At 43.6% G+C, this 20,082-nt stretch overlaps 1 protein-coding gene across 7 annotated transcripts in view; it reads left to right on the top strand.

The window, feature by feature from the left end:
• The window catches only part of CYRIB (CYFIP related Rac1 interactor B), a 94,084-nt gene that overhangs the window by 35,250 nt on the left and 38,752 nt on the right, over nucleotides 1-20,082 (top strand). For 5 of the 7 annotated variants that reach the window (XM_035556296.2, XM_035556299.2, XM_035556297.2 and 2 more), the window contains one exon: nucleotides 15,566-15,645. The exons of the other annotated variants lie outside the window; for them this stretch is intronic. The gene's annotated coding sequence lies outside the window, so the exon portion shown is untranslated. The remainder of the gene's footprint in view (nucleotides 1-15,565; nucleotides 15,646-20,082) is intronic. 7 annotated transcript variants of the gene reach the window in all.

The following is a 20,082-nucleotide window of genomic DNA, read 5'->3' as shown; positions in this document are numbered from 1 at the left end:
GACAAACGGCGTTGTTTAAGCGTAATTGGGTGACTTGTCTTTGTAGTGGCTTCACGTTCACACAGAAACCCACACCAAAACTCTAAGCTGTAGGTTAGTTTAACGCTGGCAGGAATTGTGTGAGTACCTGAAGCAGTAATCTGGCTAAAGAAATACTTGTTTATGCCTTTTTTATATAATTTTGGTTGCTGACAGGGAGCTTTTTGTGTGTGTGTGTGTAAAGATGAGCAGGGAAGGACTGCAGTCCCCGCTGTGCAGCAGGTTATTCTGCGAGCTGCTACGAAAATAACTGGCGTAGTGCTCTAAGTGGTGTCTGGTGAAATAGATTTTTACACATTCCAGCAATTTTTTTCCTTATCTCTGTTCTCTGTTTTCTTCCTGGTGTATCTCAGTTTTAAGTGTCGCCTTCTACAGTAACATCTAATCAAGCAACGCGTAATGAGTGCTATCTCATGAGAGTGGACGGGATTTTTCTTCCCATGGTGTAGCTGGGAGTTACGTTAACGAGAAGGCCGAGGCTCCGTTCTGTGGAAGATAGGCCGGGAGGTGTTTAAATAAATAAAATCACTGTTTGGGGGTAAATCTCTGCTCTGGAAACTTGGAAGATAAACCAACCTCACTGCGTAAGCGATCCTGGTGGTGGAGCTGAGCTTCCTAACTTCAGCTTACTCAGGCAGCCCCACTGCAGCGTCTGAAGGAGAAGTCAAAGGGGAGTCCTTGTTTAATCCTGGGAGGAACTGCATTGAGTAAGTACACAAAGCAAAACGGAGGTCTCTTCAAGATACGTCACGGTAGTGTGTTGAGTAACCTTAAAAATAACAGGAGGGTGATGAAAAGCGCAGCTTTGACTCTAAGCTGCTAACGAGAGAGCTGAGATTATGTTTAACGGTTAGATTGAGGGAAGCTCTAAGTGTATACAGATTTTAAGTCCTGCAAGAGGGCTTGACAGGCCCAACTCCTTGAACAAACTGTCGTAACGCCGGAGTTGATGAAAGCTTGACTCCAGTAAAAAAAAAAATAAAAAATAAAAAAACAGGCTACGGCCAACTGTTTTGTTGTATCCAGCTACAATCCCCTTCTTATTTATGGCATGGCTCTGTGTTCCTGGTGTAACAACTGCCCCCCAGTTTTCATCATGTTGTCTCTTTAATTTCCTGCTGTTCCTTGCAGCTAACCTCCTGTGTTCTGCAGCAGCAAAGGCAGTGATCCTCTCTCCCCTTGGGAGGTAATGAGGACGGGTGAGAAAGTGGCTAATATTACCTCCTGCCACCGCCGCTGTCTAGTTGCTCTTTCTGAGCAGAAATAATTTCTTAGCGGTTCTTCTCAAGGTTGTAGCTTATGTTAATTTTCAACATCAGATATTTTTAGGTCTGCGTATCTCAAGGCTTTTCTTCTGACAGTGTCAGACTTGTGTAGAGGCAACTAATTCTTACTGGTCCAGTTTGGATAGACTGACAAATTTCTCACGAGAGACTTAAGGGGGTTATGTCTAGAGCTGTCCTAGGCAATTCCAACATCCTTGTTTTTCATTTAAAAAAAAAAAAAAAGGTCATTCTGGCCAACTGATCTTCTTGTTGTGGGGAGGGGAAATGGGCAGTTTCTGGTCCGATAACAGAGCTTTAAGCTAGGAAGTCTTGCAAGTACCTTTTAAAGTCAGTCCTCCCATCAGAGCTGTGAAGGCAAATGGTTTTTATAAAAGCTGGGAAATGAATCTAATCCTGTGGTCATTGTCACGAGCAGCTCCGCTGCCAGGGTGACTTCAGGAGTAAGGGGGGACCGAGTACTTGGGGCCTTGGTGCCGCCTTTGAATTCTGCGCATTTGCGCCAAGTTCTTGTTTGTCTGCTTTCTGATACTGGTTTTGTGTGCGCTTTGGGAACCTAAAGCTATAAGGAGGTGTTTTGTTCACCCTTTGGTTTTATGGATACTCACTCATATACACACAAGATTGCTTTTTGTAGTTCGTATGCCATGTCAATGTTGAAAGCATCCAAGAGTGGCATTCCTGGATTATTTTTCATCTCCTTTCCACTGTGGAAAAGAACTGACTGTCCAGATTTCCCTACCAGTAAGGGATACTTTTCTGTATTTCTTTGAGCGTAGCTACAGGCAGTGTGATTTAACCGATGCTCTGAAACCAGAAGCGGGTTCACCTCGACTGAAGGAGCAGAAACTAGGGCTTAACTTCCCCTTTCAGTCAAATACCAGCAGCAGGCTAAAAAAAGCCAGCCTGCACTTACCTTACCGTGATCTAGCTGTGTAACTGTATGTTTTAAATGGTTCCCAGTTTGAGGATTTATAAGAGCAAAGCTGGGAGCTGCAGATGCCGCCGCCTCCTCGCCTAGCACCTCAGGTAGGTTTCAGGCTGACTTCATGTTTCTTTTAACTAATTTGCCCATGAAACCCCGGTCAGGGCCTCGATATCAAGTGTGAAACCTCAGTAGGCTGAGATTTCTCCAACAACTGCGTTATTTTGCCCTGGTTGCTTTTCCTCAAATAATCCTAGGACAGGTTTTTGTTTGTTTTGGTGGTGTGCTGCGTGTGGTTTTTAGTTCTTCTAACTAAAGCCAGCCCTGTGGCTTGGGTTTCTTGGCAGCTTGACTTGTGCCCACTGATTTCCAAGTGACAGGAGTGGAAATGACTGGGTTTCGTTGACTTTGTTACTGGCAGAGAGCGCTAGTTAGTGTGCATCAGGAACTGCTTGCCCTCTGCCTTCACGAGTGGAAAAAAGAAATGTGTGGACAGGTTTCGGTTTCTCGAAGTTACACTGGTGTTGACTTCAGTCTCTTGGAGCGTTTATTTTGTAAATGGGGAGAAGTAGGCTTGGTTAGGATTTTGGAAAGCACAAATAGTCTTGAAGATCAGTTACTTCACAAGCACTCATTTTTTCCTTAAAATACCCACTCAGGCGTTTTAAAGAGTAAGCAGGGCAGAAATAAGTTTTTATTCTTTAACACAGGGCTGAAAGCTACACATTTGCGTGCTGGGATTGGTGTTTATGATAGCGTCTTTGGACTGTTGCAACACTGGCGAATGCCTCAGTGATGAATATTTCTGATAACAATGCCTGTGCATCAGAGGAGCCTGCTAAGGGTAACCGTGGAGCTTGAAGACAGCTGAAATTTGCTCTTGGCAGCTTCAAAATCGTGAACAATGACAAATAATATCACTTAAAACCATTGCTAACTCTTAAGCTTTCAAAACGTTTTATTTAAAAAAAACCACAACCTTCGGGGGAGCTCCTGAGTTGTGATGAAACGCAGCGATAAATTCAGATAAAAGCACCGAGCTGGTGTCTTCCCTCGTCCAGCGTGTTCCCGTGACGCCTCATGGGAGCTCCTGATGCAGCCGAGTGAAATTTGGAGTAACGTCTGTGTAAGGGCAGAGTTGTTCTGCGTCTTGATGTTTCCAATGAAAACAAACAACTAAAATTAAGATGCACTTTTAAAAAAAAAAAAAGTCATTCACTTACCAGGACGCACAACTTGGCTTTAATAGATCAATGTTGATAGCTTGAAATATTCAGTTTAAGCTGGGAATTTAGCAGTTCTGTTTCTTGTGTGTGCATGAGTGTGACAGCGCCTCTGTGGGAGTCCAGGGTGCTCTAAGTACTGTGACCCCAGGCTGAAAACCTTTTCCAACAACAGCAGCATTCAGAAAGGGTAGAACAGATCGGGTGTATCCATCCGGACGTCTCTGTCATCTTCTTACATATCTCTCTGGGCTTCAGTACGCTTTTTTAATTTGGGTGTCTCTCGAACTTCTATGTTGCTCTGTGTAAAGACGAGTTAATCCTACTCGAGGTTGGCTGCTGAGCACTGAATCCTTTTGCCATTCACCTGCTCTTACCAGAGACCCCAAAGTGAGTTTTCTGCCTTTGGCTTTACAGAGTGTGGGCTTACAAGAGTAGAAAGAGTTGGAGCTGGAAAAGGTTGAGCCACTCCTTGGGGTAGTAGCTTTCACGGCTGGTAGAGGAGTTATTTCAGAAACCACCATTGCAGGTGTCGCAGTAGCTCGGCCCTACCCCAAAGTGCCTTTTTGGAGCAGTGATCCTTGGGGTAAGTTGGTGTTGGAGCAGCTCGGTGGTGTTACGGGCAGAGTGGCCAATGGCAGACCCTAAATGTCTGTAAAACGCTGTTTGTATTTGTGAAATTTCTTACGGTAATCAAAACTTTAAGTGTGTGTGTACAGGGGTTTATGGTGATACGGAAATTGCTTCCTCACACCTGAGCTTCCTACTGTCCGCTGCTTTGTAAGGGTGTAGAGGGGCAGAGGCAGTGAACGAGGCTTGAGAAACTGCCTTACAAGTCCCGGCTCTTCTCACACCTGGTGTGAATTAGCTCTCTTTGACGGCCTTCCCCTTTGGTGCTGTTTGCCAGTATGGGTAGGATGCGACAGCACCTAGGGCAACTCTCTGTGCCTTAGGTTACCCCTTTTGAAGCCACCTGTGGGAATGGTGCACTTTGCTGGTTTCGAGGTCGGCGAAGCGCAGCTGCTAATGGGCTTCTGCCATCTTTTAGGATCTCAGCATGGACCCGGGGTGAGAGAGACAGAGAGAGAGACCACCCTTTGGAGCAAGCCTCCCTTCCCTACCTAGTTTTTGACTGCCCATAGTCTCGAGAAAACCTGGCCACGTTTTTAGGAACTGCTTGATAACTTGTGTTCCTGCTCGTGCTCTCAGCTGCCGTAAGCGCGGTGTCTGCCAGCTGGGACAGGGCTCGGCCCATGGGGCTGCCCGAGAGCCAGCCGAGAGGCTGGTGGCCCTGTTCCAGGGAGGCAGGAAAGGACAGAGGCGGTGGATCCTGTTAATGGCTTCAGTCTAGCTCAGCGTTTTCATTGAGACCACAAGCTTATCTCCAAACCTAAGGCTTGCCTGTGGAGCAATTTATTTATATATAATATTGCTAATACGCTTAGTAGAATGCAAACTGTACTTTTACAGCCATTTTTTATCTTAGAATGTTATCCTCATAAGTTTAATGTTTTTAATGAATACTTTCTAATATTTTAAGACACTCCTCTAATAATCCAAAAACAACCAGTGTTGCAGTTTGACCTGGATGAAGCTTTTTTCTCCATGTATGTCATATTTGACATGCATTCTTCACTTTTTAGATTATGTTTATTTGTAATCTCTGCGAAAGGATGACTTGATCAGCAATTTGGGATGCCTTGCATTATTTTATTTTATTTTTTTTAATTCAAAGTAGTACTAGCAAAGGATCTTTTGGGTAAAATATTCATAAGTCGAAGCAAAGTTATTGTTATGTCCAGGATTAGAGTAGACTGTCTCAAATAGTTAACTTTTTACTGTCTGTAAGACATGAGAAGGTTAAGCTCTCAGCAGTAAAACCATTTCCATTATTTTTCAGTTGAGGCCCGAGAGTTTAACGTGGATGTTTTTGCCAAATAGAATTGCACTCTGATTTTTGGAGCTGCCCTGCGTCAGCAGCTTGTGTTCCTGATGTGAAGCAGTGGGGAGATCTGAGTTACCCTGTGTGCTTGGCATCGTGTGCCCTTAGGGACTGCCTGGAAGGTCTCTAGGCAGCCTCTGCTACGTTTATCTCTTTCCAGATTCACCCAATTTTACCTTTGCCATCTCTTCCCGTCGCAGAGTTCAAAGACGGCATGCTTGGCTCAGGTCCTGTGATGCTTGGTGGTGTGTGTGCAGCCTCGCTGCAGGTAACAGGCACGGCAGTGTTAATTACCTGAAAGCGAACAGGGAGTCTGCACTAAAATCTGGGATTGAATGCGTGTCACTGCAGTGCTAGGTGGAGTTTCTGTAGCTAAATGCCTCCTAACGTAAGATAAGAGCAAGATGAATAATTATCTGTGAAACTCCTCTATTTTCTCTGCAGTTACACGTTGACTGAAGCATGTCCAAGTGAAAAGCTTTCGTTCTTTCAGACCTGGTAGATCTTGCACAAATTTGTAATACTATTTTTGCTGGTATTTGTATTTTTAAGCAAATAACCGAATTTCCACAAAAATATGTGAGATACAGGCGCAGAAGGCCAACATCCACTTCTGTATTTTGATGATAAGACACTGAATACAGTTAATATTTATGGTTTTCAAAGGCTTAGTAAGACCACGTTCATTTTTATTGAAAGACTGAGGAAAACTACTAAAAGCCCCTTGATCGGCCAAGTGGTTTTGCATCGCTCTTGTAAACTCAGCTTGCTCGTTCTAGTTTCTCCCTGATGCTCACGACAGTGCCATAATGCTAAAGTAATTTTCTAGTGTAGTCACAGTGACAAGCATATCTTTATTAACGGGATTTATAGTTATGTAAGTCTCACTTCCTCGGTCTTGTTTTTGTCGTGTTCCAATACTCGGAGATCGCTGGCAAACGTCTGCGGTGTTTGGAAAGTTCCTGCTATAGGAAGCTCTGCTAGAGGAGCACCAATAAATCATCCGGTTCTTTGGCAGTGCCTTTGCCACATGAGATGTCCCTGATAAATTGCATAAGTTCATGAATGGCAATGCAAATAATTCCATAGTAGGTAATGTTTGTTCTAGCCCATGCTAGGCGTGACAGGCCTTGAGCTAAATCCCATCTCTTATGAAAGTTAACTATCTTCACTTCCTCTGAAGCTCCTTTAAAACAGATGATACGGAAGATTTTTGAAGGAATCTGAAGGCAAGGAGACTTCAATCAATCCTGCTGTAGCAGATGACTTCTCTGAGTGCTCTGCACTGCGTGTGTAGCCCTTTCCTGCCAGCAGCCAGACACGTATGTTGTGTGCAGTTGATCAGTGCAGCTGTACCACATCCAACACGCCCTGTAGGCACTGAATCATAGTCCTTGCGCAGCTCTGTAGGCACTGAATCACAGTCCTGGAGCAGGTGAGCACTACAGCACCACACGGTGGACCCAGCTTCTTCCTAGAAGGCATGCATCCGCGGTGTGTGCGCGCACGCTTTGTTCGTCCGTCCTGCCAAGCTGGAGCTTGCTTCCAGGCTCCTGTTACACAACGCAGGTAACACACTCCTCCAGATGCCGTGTTTCGGAAGAGCTCGCGAGTCTCTGCCTCTGTTTGACTGAGCACGGGGCTCCTATGTAGTGCTGCTGCCCGTCCTCCGGCCGCACGAGGTGGCTGAGGGCCCTGCTGGCTGCTCAGGAAGGAGCAGCCGGGAGCGTGCTCCACCTGTAGAGCAACTCGCTTGTCCCATGGCTTTAAGGCTCTTTGCAAATGAAGTCCCTGATGTAAATTGGGAGGCTGCAGAAGGCAGGCTCTTCAATTTCAAGTCTAGTTAGACTTTATTAATACCATTTATTCCTGTTATTCTATTACTCTTGAAATCCATGGTCCTAGAACTTAGTCTCAATGACTGCAGATGGGTACAGGGCTCGTGCTGATGGTACTTCTGTTACATGTGCTTTCGTCCACTTCGACTTATTGGTAAGTAGATGAAGTGAAGCTGTAATGTCTGTCTCTTGCTGCACTTTTAGTTATGTGCAGCAACTTAGTATTTACAAGAACTTGTGCTGGGTGTGACTCTACAATGTGAATTTCATCTCATTCAGGGCCTTTTGTTCGTGTGTATTTAACGTCAGGTTTTTGGCTGCATTTCTCTGTGAAAAACTGTACCCCAGAAGCTGTTAATCTTGAAACAAGTATTTCTAGCCTTGTAGTAGCAAAAATGCTTTGCAGTCTAACCAGTCTGTAAATAAAAGTAAAATCTTTTCTGCTTGTCTACTGTTTGAGAATAGTTTGATTTGGAAAGGATGAGCTGATTCCCTTGTCCTAGCCTCTGTAATATGTATGTGACCGTTTGAATGTTGGTGTTTCGCTTGAGCAGGAAAATATAGCAATTGTTGTTAAATGCTACCTTTGTCACCCCAAATACGAAGCAATTTAGAAAAAATGTAGAGCTTCTGTATTGACTTAGTCTGTAACAGGCATTGAATGCATGGTGCAAAGCCTCTGGAGATGATGGCCTTTCCAGCTATGTTGTCAACAAAGATCTTGTACTGTAGATACAGACCGAAGTGTTGGGAGGATGTGGGAGTGTAAGAATGGCTTAAAGTTCATCAGATTTCCTGTGCAGAAATAGGAGTCCAGTTGCCTCTAATGACTCTGGTGAGAAGCGGATGTAAGAGCTGAGGCAGCCTGCAAACAGCCCTCTGAGGGTGAGACTTCCTACTCGAGGTCTGAAGCACTGCAGTATCTGAGAGAACAAAAGGTAAATATTTGGACCCTAAAAAGATCATTCAGGCCATCCGAGCGAAGAGTTCAGGCTACTTAAACATGAGATTAAGTTAGGTCTTGTAAACAAGGCCAAGAGCTTGAAGTAATACCTGTGGACCAGATAACAAGCTTGTCTAAATCCAGCTGATTAGGAAACAGGAAAAAAAGGCTGTATTGACCAGATACCTAGATCAAGGGCTTCATACACCTTCCCTCTTCCCTGCTACCTGGTTTCAGTAGTAAGAGCATTTGAATTGCACCTAATGCAAAAGAAGCAGGCTCTTCTGCATAGCTGGGAAACCAGCCTCTGATCTGTGTGGGGAGTTCAGTGCCTGTGTGAGCCAGGCTGGTGCCTGTCTCGGCGGGAGCTGGGGCACTTTGCAGATAGAGGTTTAAGGGCTGGGTCTAGGGAAGGCTCAGCACAGTACGCACTGCTGAGAAGGTATTTTTATGGCATGGGAAATTCCTCAGTTCTAATCTTTGCTCACACTAGGTCTTTGTCCAGTGGAGAACTGAAGCTGTTCTTGGAGCCTGGATGTGCAACTGCTATCCTCTTGCTATGAGCCTTGCTTAGGAGGAGTTCTTGTAGGTTGTTTATCTTTAACCATTAGAGTCAATGCCAGTTGTGCTGGTCTGCTGGTTTGTGTCACACAGACCTTCCTTTATTCCACCTCTGTAAAGAGTAGACAAACTGGGACTGGTCCTGTGTTCATCCTGTGGGTTAATTCCTAGTTTTAACAATATATTTTGTTCAGTCTCCTGGCCAGGTGTAGTATAATTAAGGAGAAAACATTACTTGAGATCCAAGATCAAAAAAACGTGATGCCTGTGCTTCAGGATGATGAAATATTCAAACTTCTCTCTCTTCCTATATTCTCTTCCGTGCCTTGTAAGAGGAGCATCCTCTCACCAGTAGTAGAAAGGATTGCTCCTACTTGAGTCCCTGTAACTGTGGGCCTGCCGTTTTCATACTGCTCTGAAAACCTGTTCAGTAACTAAGCTGGGGAATGCTTCATCTGTGTCCTGCCTGCTCACCTCAGAGGAGCTGAGCTGTTCTGTAAGGAGTAACTATTTTAAAGGGGAACTGAATAAAATGCTGGTTATAGTTGTTTGTTTTTTCTCAAGTCGTGCCTCAGATATGTTCTGACTGCCCATAGTTAAATGCTCTACCTCATGTTTGAATGTTCAAATGATTCCTATCAGTATGGCTGTACTTCCAGTTCCACATTTCTTTTAAATAGAGAAATATGCTCGTTGTATGGTTAAATGAGATCTGTAGTTAGCGGTTTCAGTTTTATGTTAAATGTAAGATCTGTGTTGTTTCTGCTGCTGCTTTTATGGTAAATGTAGGCACAGGTTCCTGAGCTCCAACAAGTTGAGTGAATTCAGGCTGGAAGAAAAAAGGTCTGATGGTAGCCAAAGTTGCTGAAATGTGAACAAGCTCTCCTGGGTCTTGAGCTGTTCCCCATGGAATAGCTCATAGTGGTGTCCTCTTTTATGTTTGCCCTGAGTTTTTTTTTAATAAAGCTGGTAAGGGTAGTGTTCTTCTCAGATTCAGACCCTCTGTAATACTTCAAATTTTTCTGAGAACCTGTATTTTAAAGGACGGTCGCTAAGCCATGCAACTGTGAGCTCAGAATGTCAAGCCCAGTGTTTGAAAGCTGAGATGCAGCACTGGAAGGAGAAAAGCACTTACTCCAAAGTCATAGAAAGGATTTCCAACTGTAATTCACAGAGAAAAGCTGGTCAGTGTTTTGTTTGGTAAATTACACTTCAGTTAATGCATTGTCTTGGACTGATAGTACTTTAAACCCACGCCAAACGCTTGCTGTGGGGACAAGGAAAGGTTATGCGTGAGTGCTTTCTGTCTCCACCTCTGCAACTCCTAATTTAAGTGAACGATCCTCTTTACGCACAAAATTAACTTCTGGTACGTGAATGTTTCAGTGCCTTCCCACTCAAACACATAAAGAGTATCATCAAATATTTAAGTCTGGTAAATAAAGAAAATTAGCAGTTGAAAATGGTCAGAGCACCTCTCGAGTGCTATGGAGCTATGAGGAAGGAGCTGGCCCGTGTTTTGGAAACAACTCGTTTAATCTTTGTTATGCATCGGAGCATCATCATTATTAACTGTGTGATTTACAGCTGAAGCTCAGACTATTGAGTTGTAGTATTGCTTCTTTTGATGTTAAACAGCTTGATTACTCTCCTGCAAATAAAGAAATGAGAACTTACTTTTTCAGCTGTGTAGAAGGAAACTACTGGGGATATGTTAATAGCTCTCTGACCAGCAATTCCTCAAGTCACAGAGCAGTTTCTTCTTCCAACTGGAAATTGAAGTTTTGGCACTGTTAAGTTGGCAAGGAAAAAATAACTTTGCATCATTTTGGTGAGTGATGGAAGTTTTCAACCAAGTTTTGTTTTCTGTGGAAACTATCTATATGAATCCTAGCGTTTATTGGTTTTCCTGCTTTTATAGGGGAGTGGATGTGTTGTTTTTTGGGTCTTTTTTTCATGGCTGCCATACTATGAAGAGTAGTCTGTCAGAAGCTCTGCAGGGGGTCATTTTGACTGCTCAGTTTGCGTGCTGTCTTATGGCTGGCAACAGAACTCCTTATAAACTACCAGAAGCCTTCTGACAGTTATCTTTAAGGATCTTTATAGGGATTTTTTTAACTCGTCTTTCTATACTGAGCCTTTCAGATATGCATTAACCTGCTGAAGGGTTGTTGTCACTCACGGTCAGTTGTGATCCACGTTGGGGAGGGTGCATCGCCTCCAATCCCTGTTGCTGTCTCTTCTACTTTGTGTTTTGGGCTAAGCAAAGTCGAGCACAGATAATGATGTGTCTAACGCGTGATTTTAAATGTGGTTCGTGTCTCTGCAACATTGTTGGGTATACAGGTTGATGCTAGGTGAAGTTATTTGTGGAATCCTAGAATAGCTCAGGTTGGAAGGGACCTTAAAGCCTGTCTGGTTCCAACCCCCCTGCCACGGGCAGGGGCACCTCCCACCAGACCAGGCTGCCCAAAGCCCCATCCAGCCTGGCTTTGAGCACCTCCAGGGATGGGGCATCCACAGCTTCTCTGGGCAGCCTGTGCCAGTGCCTCACCACCCTCTGAGTGAAGAATTTTCTCCTTTATATCTAATCCAAACCTACCCTCCTTTAGTTTAAAGCCATTCCCCCTTGTCCTATCACTGCACCCCCTGACAAAGAGTCCCTCCCCAGCTTTCCTGTAGGCCCCTATAGGTACTGGCAGGCTGCTGTAAGGTCTCCCCGGAGCCTTCTCTTCTCCAGGCTGAACGACCCCAGGTCCCTCAAGTCCCCCTTCACAGGAGAGGTGCTCCAGCCCCCTGATCATTCTTGTGGCCCTCCTCTGGACTCGTTCTAATGTGCCTGTGTCCTTGTGCTGGGGGCTCCAGAGCTGAACACGGGGCTCCAGGTGGGGTCTCAGGAGAGCAGAGCAGAGGGGCACGATCACCTCCCTCCCCTGTTGGCCACTGTTGATGCAGCCCAGGACACGGTTGGCCTTCTGGGCTGCAAGCGCACGTTACCAGCTCACGTTGAGCTTCTCATCAACCCTCAGGCCCTTCTCCTCAGGGCTGCTCTTGATAATCCTATACATAGGAGCTAGACAGAGCTTTTAGTTAGAATTATTTGCCATGCCAAGTTGTTTGAAAACCCACAGAAATGTAAGTTTTTGCCTGCTGTCTAAGTTACAGGTCACAGAGGAAACGGCAGCTCAGGCTGCCGCAGGCCCTCACCTTGGTGGTGTCTCTGTGAGGCCAGCATCCAGGCAGAGGACTGGAGCTCGGGCTGTTGGGTTGGCAGTTGATGGTTCGTGCTGAGTTAAAGGAAACACTTTGACTTGAGTTTCCCTCTGAGATATCCCTGTTACCTGCTTGTGAGGATGTGGGCCCAGCTCTGACACAGGGCGTGCTTGGCCTGTGAGCGGGCTCTTGCTTTAACGCTGGCAAAGCCTGAAAAACCTCTTGAGATAACTTCAACCCCCTAACTAGAAACTGCTGTATCTGACAATAAGGGCTGTTTTGCCACAATATTTCAGCAAACTTTCTAGCATGGGAGTACTCTGAATTATTACTTTTTCAGTAAAATGCATTACCTCCTGTTACTGGCTTTACTATTTTCTCCGGATGATGCAGCCTTTAATTGTCAGCATGTTCTTCTTGTAGCTCACATGAGGGCAACACGTGGAGGCTTGGGAAGTGTTGGCTGAGGTTGTGCCTGTTGAAACACATATGCCAGAGCAAAACAAACACCATGTGACTCACAGAAGACTCTTTGCACCTTTATGGTTAATAGCTTTCTTCAGCATGAGTTTTGTATGGAGAGCAAGATTTAATGGGGCACTGTGCTGGGGAGCTGAATTCCACCTTCCCCTTCAGTGACAAAACTAATGAGGTAAGGGATGGTCACCTAAATGAATAGGTTAGGTGTAAGGGATGGCTGCTGAAGTGAACGGGTGAGGTCTCCCTAATTTACCAGAAACAAGTAGGTTTATTGTCTGCTTCCTTCTTTTGGACTCGTCCTTACAAAGCCATGCCAGTGCAGTATGCGGAGGGCAAGCAAGGAGGTCTTCTGAGAACGAGCGTATTCGTCTGTTGTTTACGAGCTATTCTAATTAGCCTGTCAAAGAAACAGTGTTAATTTGCTTCACAGACGTCTATTGAAGTAAAGAAAATTATTTTTTGAATAAATACTGACTGAAAACTTAAGAGCTAAGCTGGCAGATGCTTAATTCTTCAGTGTTGTCATTTGTATCATAGGTTACAAGCTCTTGACAGGTTTTATCAATGGAAACAGATTAGACCATATAAAAGGATACAAGGGGTAGTTACTTTGAAAGCTTGATTTTTTTTTTTTATTATTTATTTCATTTTTTTCCCAAATTTCTGCAGGGACCAACAGTGTCTTTCCTCAACAGTTCCTCGTGTGGCTCCAGGCTTAATTCTTTGCTCAGCACCAGCAGATCACAGAGTTCCTCTGAGAGTGGATGTTTCCATGATTTCTCTGCTCCCCTGTACCCGTTACTCTTCTGCTATGTTGACTTATCCCATCTGGAATTGCCCTGGAGCTGTAACTCCTGGCACTTCTTCCCTTTCTTGCTGAAGGGCCAGCACGCAGGAATGGGGTGCCAGGGGGAAGCTGCAGCATGGGGAGTGCTGAGCAGGGAGAGAGCAGTGCTGGGATAGCACGGGGCAGGAGGGTCTCCGCGCTGGGTTAGATACAGCTTTCAGTAAGACAAAATTCTGCGTGCTACTTAATGTAATTATGACAAGGTTTGAAGGCATAAAACTGGCGATGTGAGTTGGTCCAGTGGAAGTGTAACCCAAGTTTTCTGTTTAATGAAATCATCAGTCATGCTTGAAAAAAAGTCTGTTCTCTGGTACTGAATAGGAAGCTTTTTCTACTGCAGCGTAGCAGGATAGAAGGATCCAAGTATTTGAGTGTTGAAGGAAATTAGGCATGTTGCAATTGCCTAAGTGGTCACAGGCACGAGGACTTTCAAATCCAGTTGTCAGGGCTGAAGACAGCGATCGTGCCGCTCTGCTCAGCGATGTACTGAGCTATGTGTGAGTATAAGACCCTACGGCTTCCATCAGGGGGTTTTAACTGAATTGTCAGGAGTTGTTAACTTCATATAGCTCCTTGGCAGGAGGAGCCACGCCTGAAATACGGTAGGAGAACAATTGTTGAAACAAAGCCTATGCTTTAACGAAACGAGTAAGGTGTCATGGATGTTTCTTGGATTTCTGGAGGTTTCTTGGATTTATGATTCCTCAGGAGAACAAACGAGTACGTCATACAACAGTGCTGGGAGGGGGGGCAGTTGATAGTTGGCCAGGTACTGCTTACTGTATGTGCACGCAAACTAGCAAAACTTATCATTGATTACCATTGCTTTTCTTGTTGTTACTTCTGAAATATCTGTAGCAAAAGACTTTGTTTCAGTGTGACTGCAAATAGAATAAATTTATTTTATTTATCAGTTAAATTTTGGATAATGACCCTTACTAATCTGCAGAGTCCTTGCCTTCTCCTCTTCTTCGAGCACTGCTGTTTGGGTTTCAGGATTCTTTGGTGGGAAGGGGAGGAGGGAATGGGTGGTAACTTCTGATGATAGCTTTCAGATCCCCCAGCCCCAGTACTGCAGAGCCCTTCCCTTTCCCTTTTTCCTTCCTGAGCAGGGACAAATCAGTAGTATTATGTTTTCTGATTAGAAATTCCACTGCGAAACAGCATACTTTCCTATTAAATGCTCGTTAATCAGGATTATCTAATGTAAAAGGAGCTGAAGTAGTACAAATTAACACTGAATATTTCATGTCTCTTCAGCCGGATCTGCAGATGTCATTAACGTGACAGGTATTTTATATTTCTAAAACAATTTCTAATATGAGATGCATTGCAGGATGGGGTTGACGTCTCTACTGAACAAAGAGAACTGTCCTGTGAAATGGGAGGATCATTCTTTAAAAGAACCCTTGAGATGTGAAGTGTCTGCAGGGTAGATTCTGGTACCAGGAGCAATGCCTGCAGTAGGAGCTCCAGTGGCTTTACTGGAGGCAGGTTGTTACACCACCCAACTATAGGTGAATTAGCTGAAATCCCTGAGAGATAAGCCTGCCAAACCCCCCATGGGACAGGTTTGTGTAATACCATAACACAAAGGATTAGTTTTGGCTAGTTCATCACCCAGTCACTGCACTAAAAAAGGTAGATGTTGGTTGTTGTGTAAACCTTCTCCAAATAAACTGAAAGACACCTGGAGTGCTTGCGGTAGATCTCAGTGGAACATTTCCATAGGAAATGTTGTTCTGTTGCACTATAAGAGTCTAAATTTCGACACCAGAAACTTAATTTTGAAGCAGCAAACATAAGTGATCTTAGTACGTTCAGAAAGGAGTAAGCTGTTATTGACTTCATCTGTCTTTAAATGATGAGAACTGTAGCAACAAAGCATTTTCCCCAGTATGCACTATACATACATACATATATATATATTATATATATATGCCACTGTACATGGAGACTTTTTTTTTTTCTGCTGCAACTAAATGTAACTTGGCTCCGTAGTGCTGAGATGTAATGCTCTATTTCTGATGCTTGTGATCATGGATAGCTGATTGCCTTACTGACTCACTGAACAGTTTGTAAGGATGCCTCTTTATTTGCTTGTACTGTCAGTTCCATAAAATCACAAGTGTTTTATGTTTTATTTGGATTCCTAAAGCACGCTGGCTCCTTGGCACCGCAGGTTTAACACCAATTTACCACTGGCACTGGCTGATGTAATTGAAATGCTGCGTATTGTTTCATTTTAATGGAATTCTTCTGTTTGTTCAGATTCTGAAGAGAAGCTGCTGCATCGGTAATCTGAGGAAGGGGAGTTCTCTGTTAAGACTGCAAGAAGATACTACCAACTGGTAAACACTTCCTTAGGTGTCTTTGCTTGTTGTGTTTCTTTGTTTTCTGTAGTATTTTAGGTCAAAGAGTGCAAATTATTTTGATCTATTGAAAGCCAAAAGTAGTCTATGCAGTAACTTATTGTGCTTAACTGTAGCTCACCAGACAAAAGGCACAGTATTGGTAAATAGCATGTGGGGATTTAAACAGAATACGGAGTGATTAAATTCTTCCCTACCAAGCGAGAAAAAAGACTAACCTTTTTTCTGTAGTGGAACTTTGAGCGTTGTCTATTTGCATTTTCCGGTAAGACTAATGCAATGTGCCTGTGCCTCTTACTATACAAAGGCTATTTACTTGAAGTGTAACTGAACAGTGAAACTTCAGATCTGATGCTTCAGAGCCTGGAGGGAGAGAAAAAGGGAAACTTTAAAAGAAATCTGTTTTAGAAGTTGAACATGGCTAAGCATGCTAATTGAAATTTCCAGGTGCTTTGTAAGATGTTATTAGTGTGCTTTTAATTATTCTAAGGGTGTTCAATGAGACATAATTTTCACTGAAAATAGTACATGATAGTATAATTAAGGATGTATCATAATTCACAGGCATTTATAATCACGTGTAGGTTGCCAGTAGGTTCAGAGCAGTAAAAAGATCATCAGGGAAGAGCTACAATCTCTTACTGGCAGCTTACCAACCCAGTTCAGGGGTTGAGCTACTTTGTTCCAAGCCAGTCACAAGGAAACGTGAAAATTTAGGCCATCTGAATGTGACTTGACATAGCTAAGTCCTGTGTGCATCCATAGGTGGTACCAGATTAACGACTCACTTCTCAAATACTCAGTGTCGTAAATAAAATAGTAGCCTTCAGTAGGGAGGGGAAGCATCCAGAGAGATGTAAACTAAGCATGCAGTTTTCCTTTGTGACTGTCCCTTACTATATACCTTCTATAAAACTTGAATCCTATGCTTCTGTTACTCAGCCTTGTAGCTCCAATGGTAGCAGTAACGCAGGAGACAGTTGTTAGCCCAGAACGGGATGAGCAGCTGGGTCCAAGGATAAACGCGAAAAGCAGCAGCAGCGTCCTAGCCAGTAAGGAAACATTAAGCTTCAGTGACCCAAATATTTACAGATGCTTATTCAGCTTCCCGTGCCAGTTAATTTACCGAAGTTTTATAAACAACTGGAGATAGAATAAAGTTGTGTTGTACAGCTCTTGCTAATAACCAGGGTTGACAGAGAATGTTAAAACACTTTGTCCTGCTGCTCTGCCAAGCCTACAAGCCTTCAGAGCTTTGCTCTCATTGATATATGTGCATCTGTCAGAAATGACATAGCGAAAACGTTTGACTTCATCTAGGCTTTTTTTATATATAGCTTGCATGTTGCAGCTATTTGTGAGCTATAATTTCAAGAGCTCTGGTGCTGAGCTCTGTAAAATAGCTCCAGATACTAAAATGTGTATAAAACTTCTCCCCAGATGCCCAGTTTGAAAGTGCGTGCCCCTTCAGTTTACAGCAAAAAAAGCCCTGTGGTTTGTAGTACGTCACAGTTTGAGGTACTTTACTGACATCAGTCTTGAACTGCATTGTAATTATCATTTTTAAGTATTGTAATCATCTTAAAGTGTTGGATTATTCTGTTCATACATGATAGAACAAATGACGTATCTGAATTTGAGTGCACAGCTTGCCCTGGGCACAACTGAAAAGCTCGTTAGCCCAGCAGTGAGGGCAGTGCTGGAGGTCATCTGTGCGTTTCCTTACTCAAGCTTCCCTTCCCAGCCCCCTAGCCCCGTCTCTTGCCAAAAGAAGTTGAACAGGATGGCTCTGCGGAGTGAAACTGGGTAGCTCTAGAAGGGAGCTCGTTGTCTGCAACCGTGGTAAAATGTTCGTCTTCCTTCAGTATTTCCTTTAGGACCAAGCAGGGCTTTATTAGCTCACGGGTAGCGTTGCATAAACTTGATCTCACTGTTTCCAGCATGAGCTTTAAAGGCTGGGAAGACACCAGGTGAGAACCTGCTCAGCTGTAGCACATTGTAGAGCTCACCGAGGTCTCAGCTTGGAGCTCCCAACTCTGGGAATACGCTGGAAAGAGAATGTGATTGCGAACACCGCATCGCTTGGGGCACAGCGTGTCTGCATCTTGGTACTGAGATCAAAATGTTTAGCCAGCTGGCTGCTAGTGTGGGGCAGGCCAGCCCAAATAGCTGTATGAGACGTGTGCCTCTCTTACCCAGATGTTGTTCTGAATAGTCTTCCTTTTGGCTGTGATGTTTCTGCAGTCTGTTACCACAGGCACCGAAGGACACAACATTTTAGTGTTTGCCCTGTTTTTCATGTACTAGCTTTTCTTTTTCGTTACATTACCTTGTATAGGACTTTTTTTTTTTTTCAGAGCATCAATCATTCAGAAAAGATCTTGCTAACTATCTCCTGTTTCTGAGTATAATCTCTGATAATTATTCATTCTTATTCTATAGCTGCTTCTCTCATCCGCAGCTTGAACTTGTGTGCGTGCTTGAAGATTTAAAAATCTTTCCATGTAACTTAAAATGGTTCCCCTGTAAAATGATGGTGGGGAGATGTCTTAGGCAAACTGATTAGCGTGTTGTGGAGTCTGTTCCAGCACTCATACTGCACTGTGTGGGGATTGACAGGTTTTGCCTTTTGTGCTAATTTTAATACGCATGAAAACACCTTTGGTATAATGTTTGCAGAGTGGAAACAAAAGCATCTATGTCGCTTCGTTATTAATTTTGGGAACTCTTTGTTGTGGCTTGTATAGCTCGTACAAGGGTAGCGTTTGTCTGGCTGACACAACTTTAAATGTTCTGCTTCCTTGTGGGCAGAATCCTTAAAATTTCTTCTGTAATTATTTCAGTCTCTTAGTGCAGATCCCTTGGTATCTGCCAGACTTGAACAGAGCAGGAAGGTTTGTTCCTAGCTGTCCCCATGCCTGCATGCCTGCAAAAGTTTAGTAATGACGGATCTCATCCAGAAGAGAGATTTTGTTGAGCGAGGCCATATTGCATGTGTTACAGACTTCTGCATGGCTTTGACTGCCTGGGAAGTTTATTTAAAAGTTAAACGTGCTGCGAGAGATATAAAGCAAGGTTCTGTTCTGTTTTGCTCAATGCTAAATGTTTCCTCTATTAAACAAGGAAATAGGTGTTAAAAAACCTGCAGCTTTTAACGTGCGCTCTCAGAAGGAGGTTTTTCATTTGGGGGAGCCTTATGTAGCGAGTATAGAAAGGAATGAAGTTCCAAATGCTTGAGTAATGCAAAAAGCTTTCACTGCAGAGCCTACCAGATAGCAACTGTAGGATATTGGGAAACCACCAGGATAAAAGAATAATCCATCACCGTAAGGTCACATACTGTAAATACATAAAGAAAAACGAATGTCTTTCTGACAACGGAAACCGCTTTTACTTCCCATTTGTGGCAAAAGTTAAAAACCATCTCCTTTGATAGTGCTGCTCTAAATATATTGCTGCAGGTTTGCCTATAAATTCTCTTTGCAGTTTGGCAGAGCCTGAACTGATGTCACCTCTGTGATCGTGGGTCTGTTGAGATGGTTCTGAGAAAATGGAGCTTGAGTGCACACACACACACACCTCTTGTGTTTTTGTCACTCACTAGAAAAGATTTTGGTAGAAATCCTGATGGTTTTATTCATTTCTTTGTCAGCATGCCTTTATTTTGTATTAATGCTGGTATCTGAGGCAAGAAAGAGGAATAGCTGGCAGTTTTTAGGTCGAACTGAGCCATCTCCTATTTGCTGGATTTTGTCTTGGGGCTTGTTTAATATGGCTGATGGCACTAGCATGGGAATAGATGAAAGGCTTATAATCTTCTGTGCAGTCCTGGTTTGAAAGCCGAATTTTGCATTCATTGCTGATACGTACTTAGTCTGCCTGTGCCGATGCAGTGTAACATGGTATGTTTTCTCCCACAGTGGACATACAGTTACTTAAAACCTTGAATGAAGATGGCAGTAACCTGCAAACGATCAGTGACAGGTTTTTTTGGACTGTGATCAAGTGGAATCCAATGCAGAGCTGTTCCAAAATGCTCTTCCTTTACGTGCAGTAGTCACGCTGCCACACAGTAGAGTAAGTTGAAAAAGAAGTGAGGTTTTCAGTCTGATTTAATGGCTCGCGTAGCACGCTCTGTGCTCTGCTCGAGACTTGAGCCATGCCGTTTTGTTTATGAAGGTGAAGCTGCTATTTTTCTTCACCTGTAAATAATTGCTCAGGACAACATGAACTGTTTAGTTCTGTTTGTTCAATGAACCTTCAAATCAAAGACATTAATTTAAGGGTTGTTTTGACTTTTCGAAAAGTCACTTTTAAACAGACCTGCAAAATATGTAAACTTTTTTCACTAGAGCGGCATTTGGCCTGAGAAGCTGTGCTTGTTGAGACAGGTGATTGAGATTTCACATTACATTT

This window comes from Cygnus atratus, chromosome 2 (genome assembly GCF_013377495.2).
Source record: "Cygnus atratus isolate AKBS03 ecotype Queensland, Australia chromosome 2, CAtr_DNAZoo_HiC_assembly, whole genome shotgun sequence".
Lineage (NCBI taxonomy): Eukaryota > Metazoa > Chordata > Aves > Anseriformes > Anatidae > Cygnus > Cygnus atratus.
Note: the sequence above shows the minus strand (reverse complement) of the source record. Positions and strands in the feature narration are given on the sequence as shown.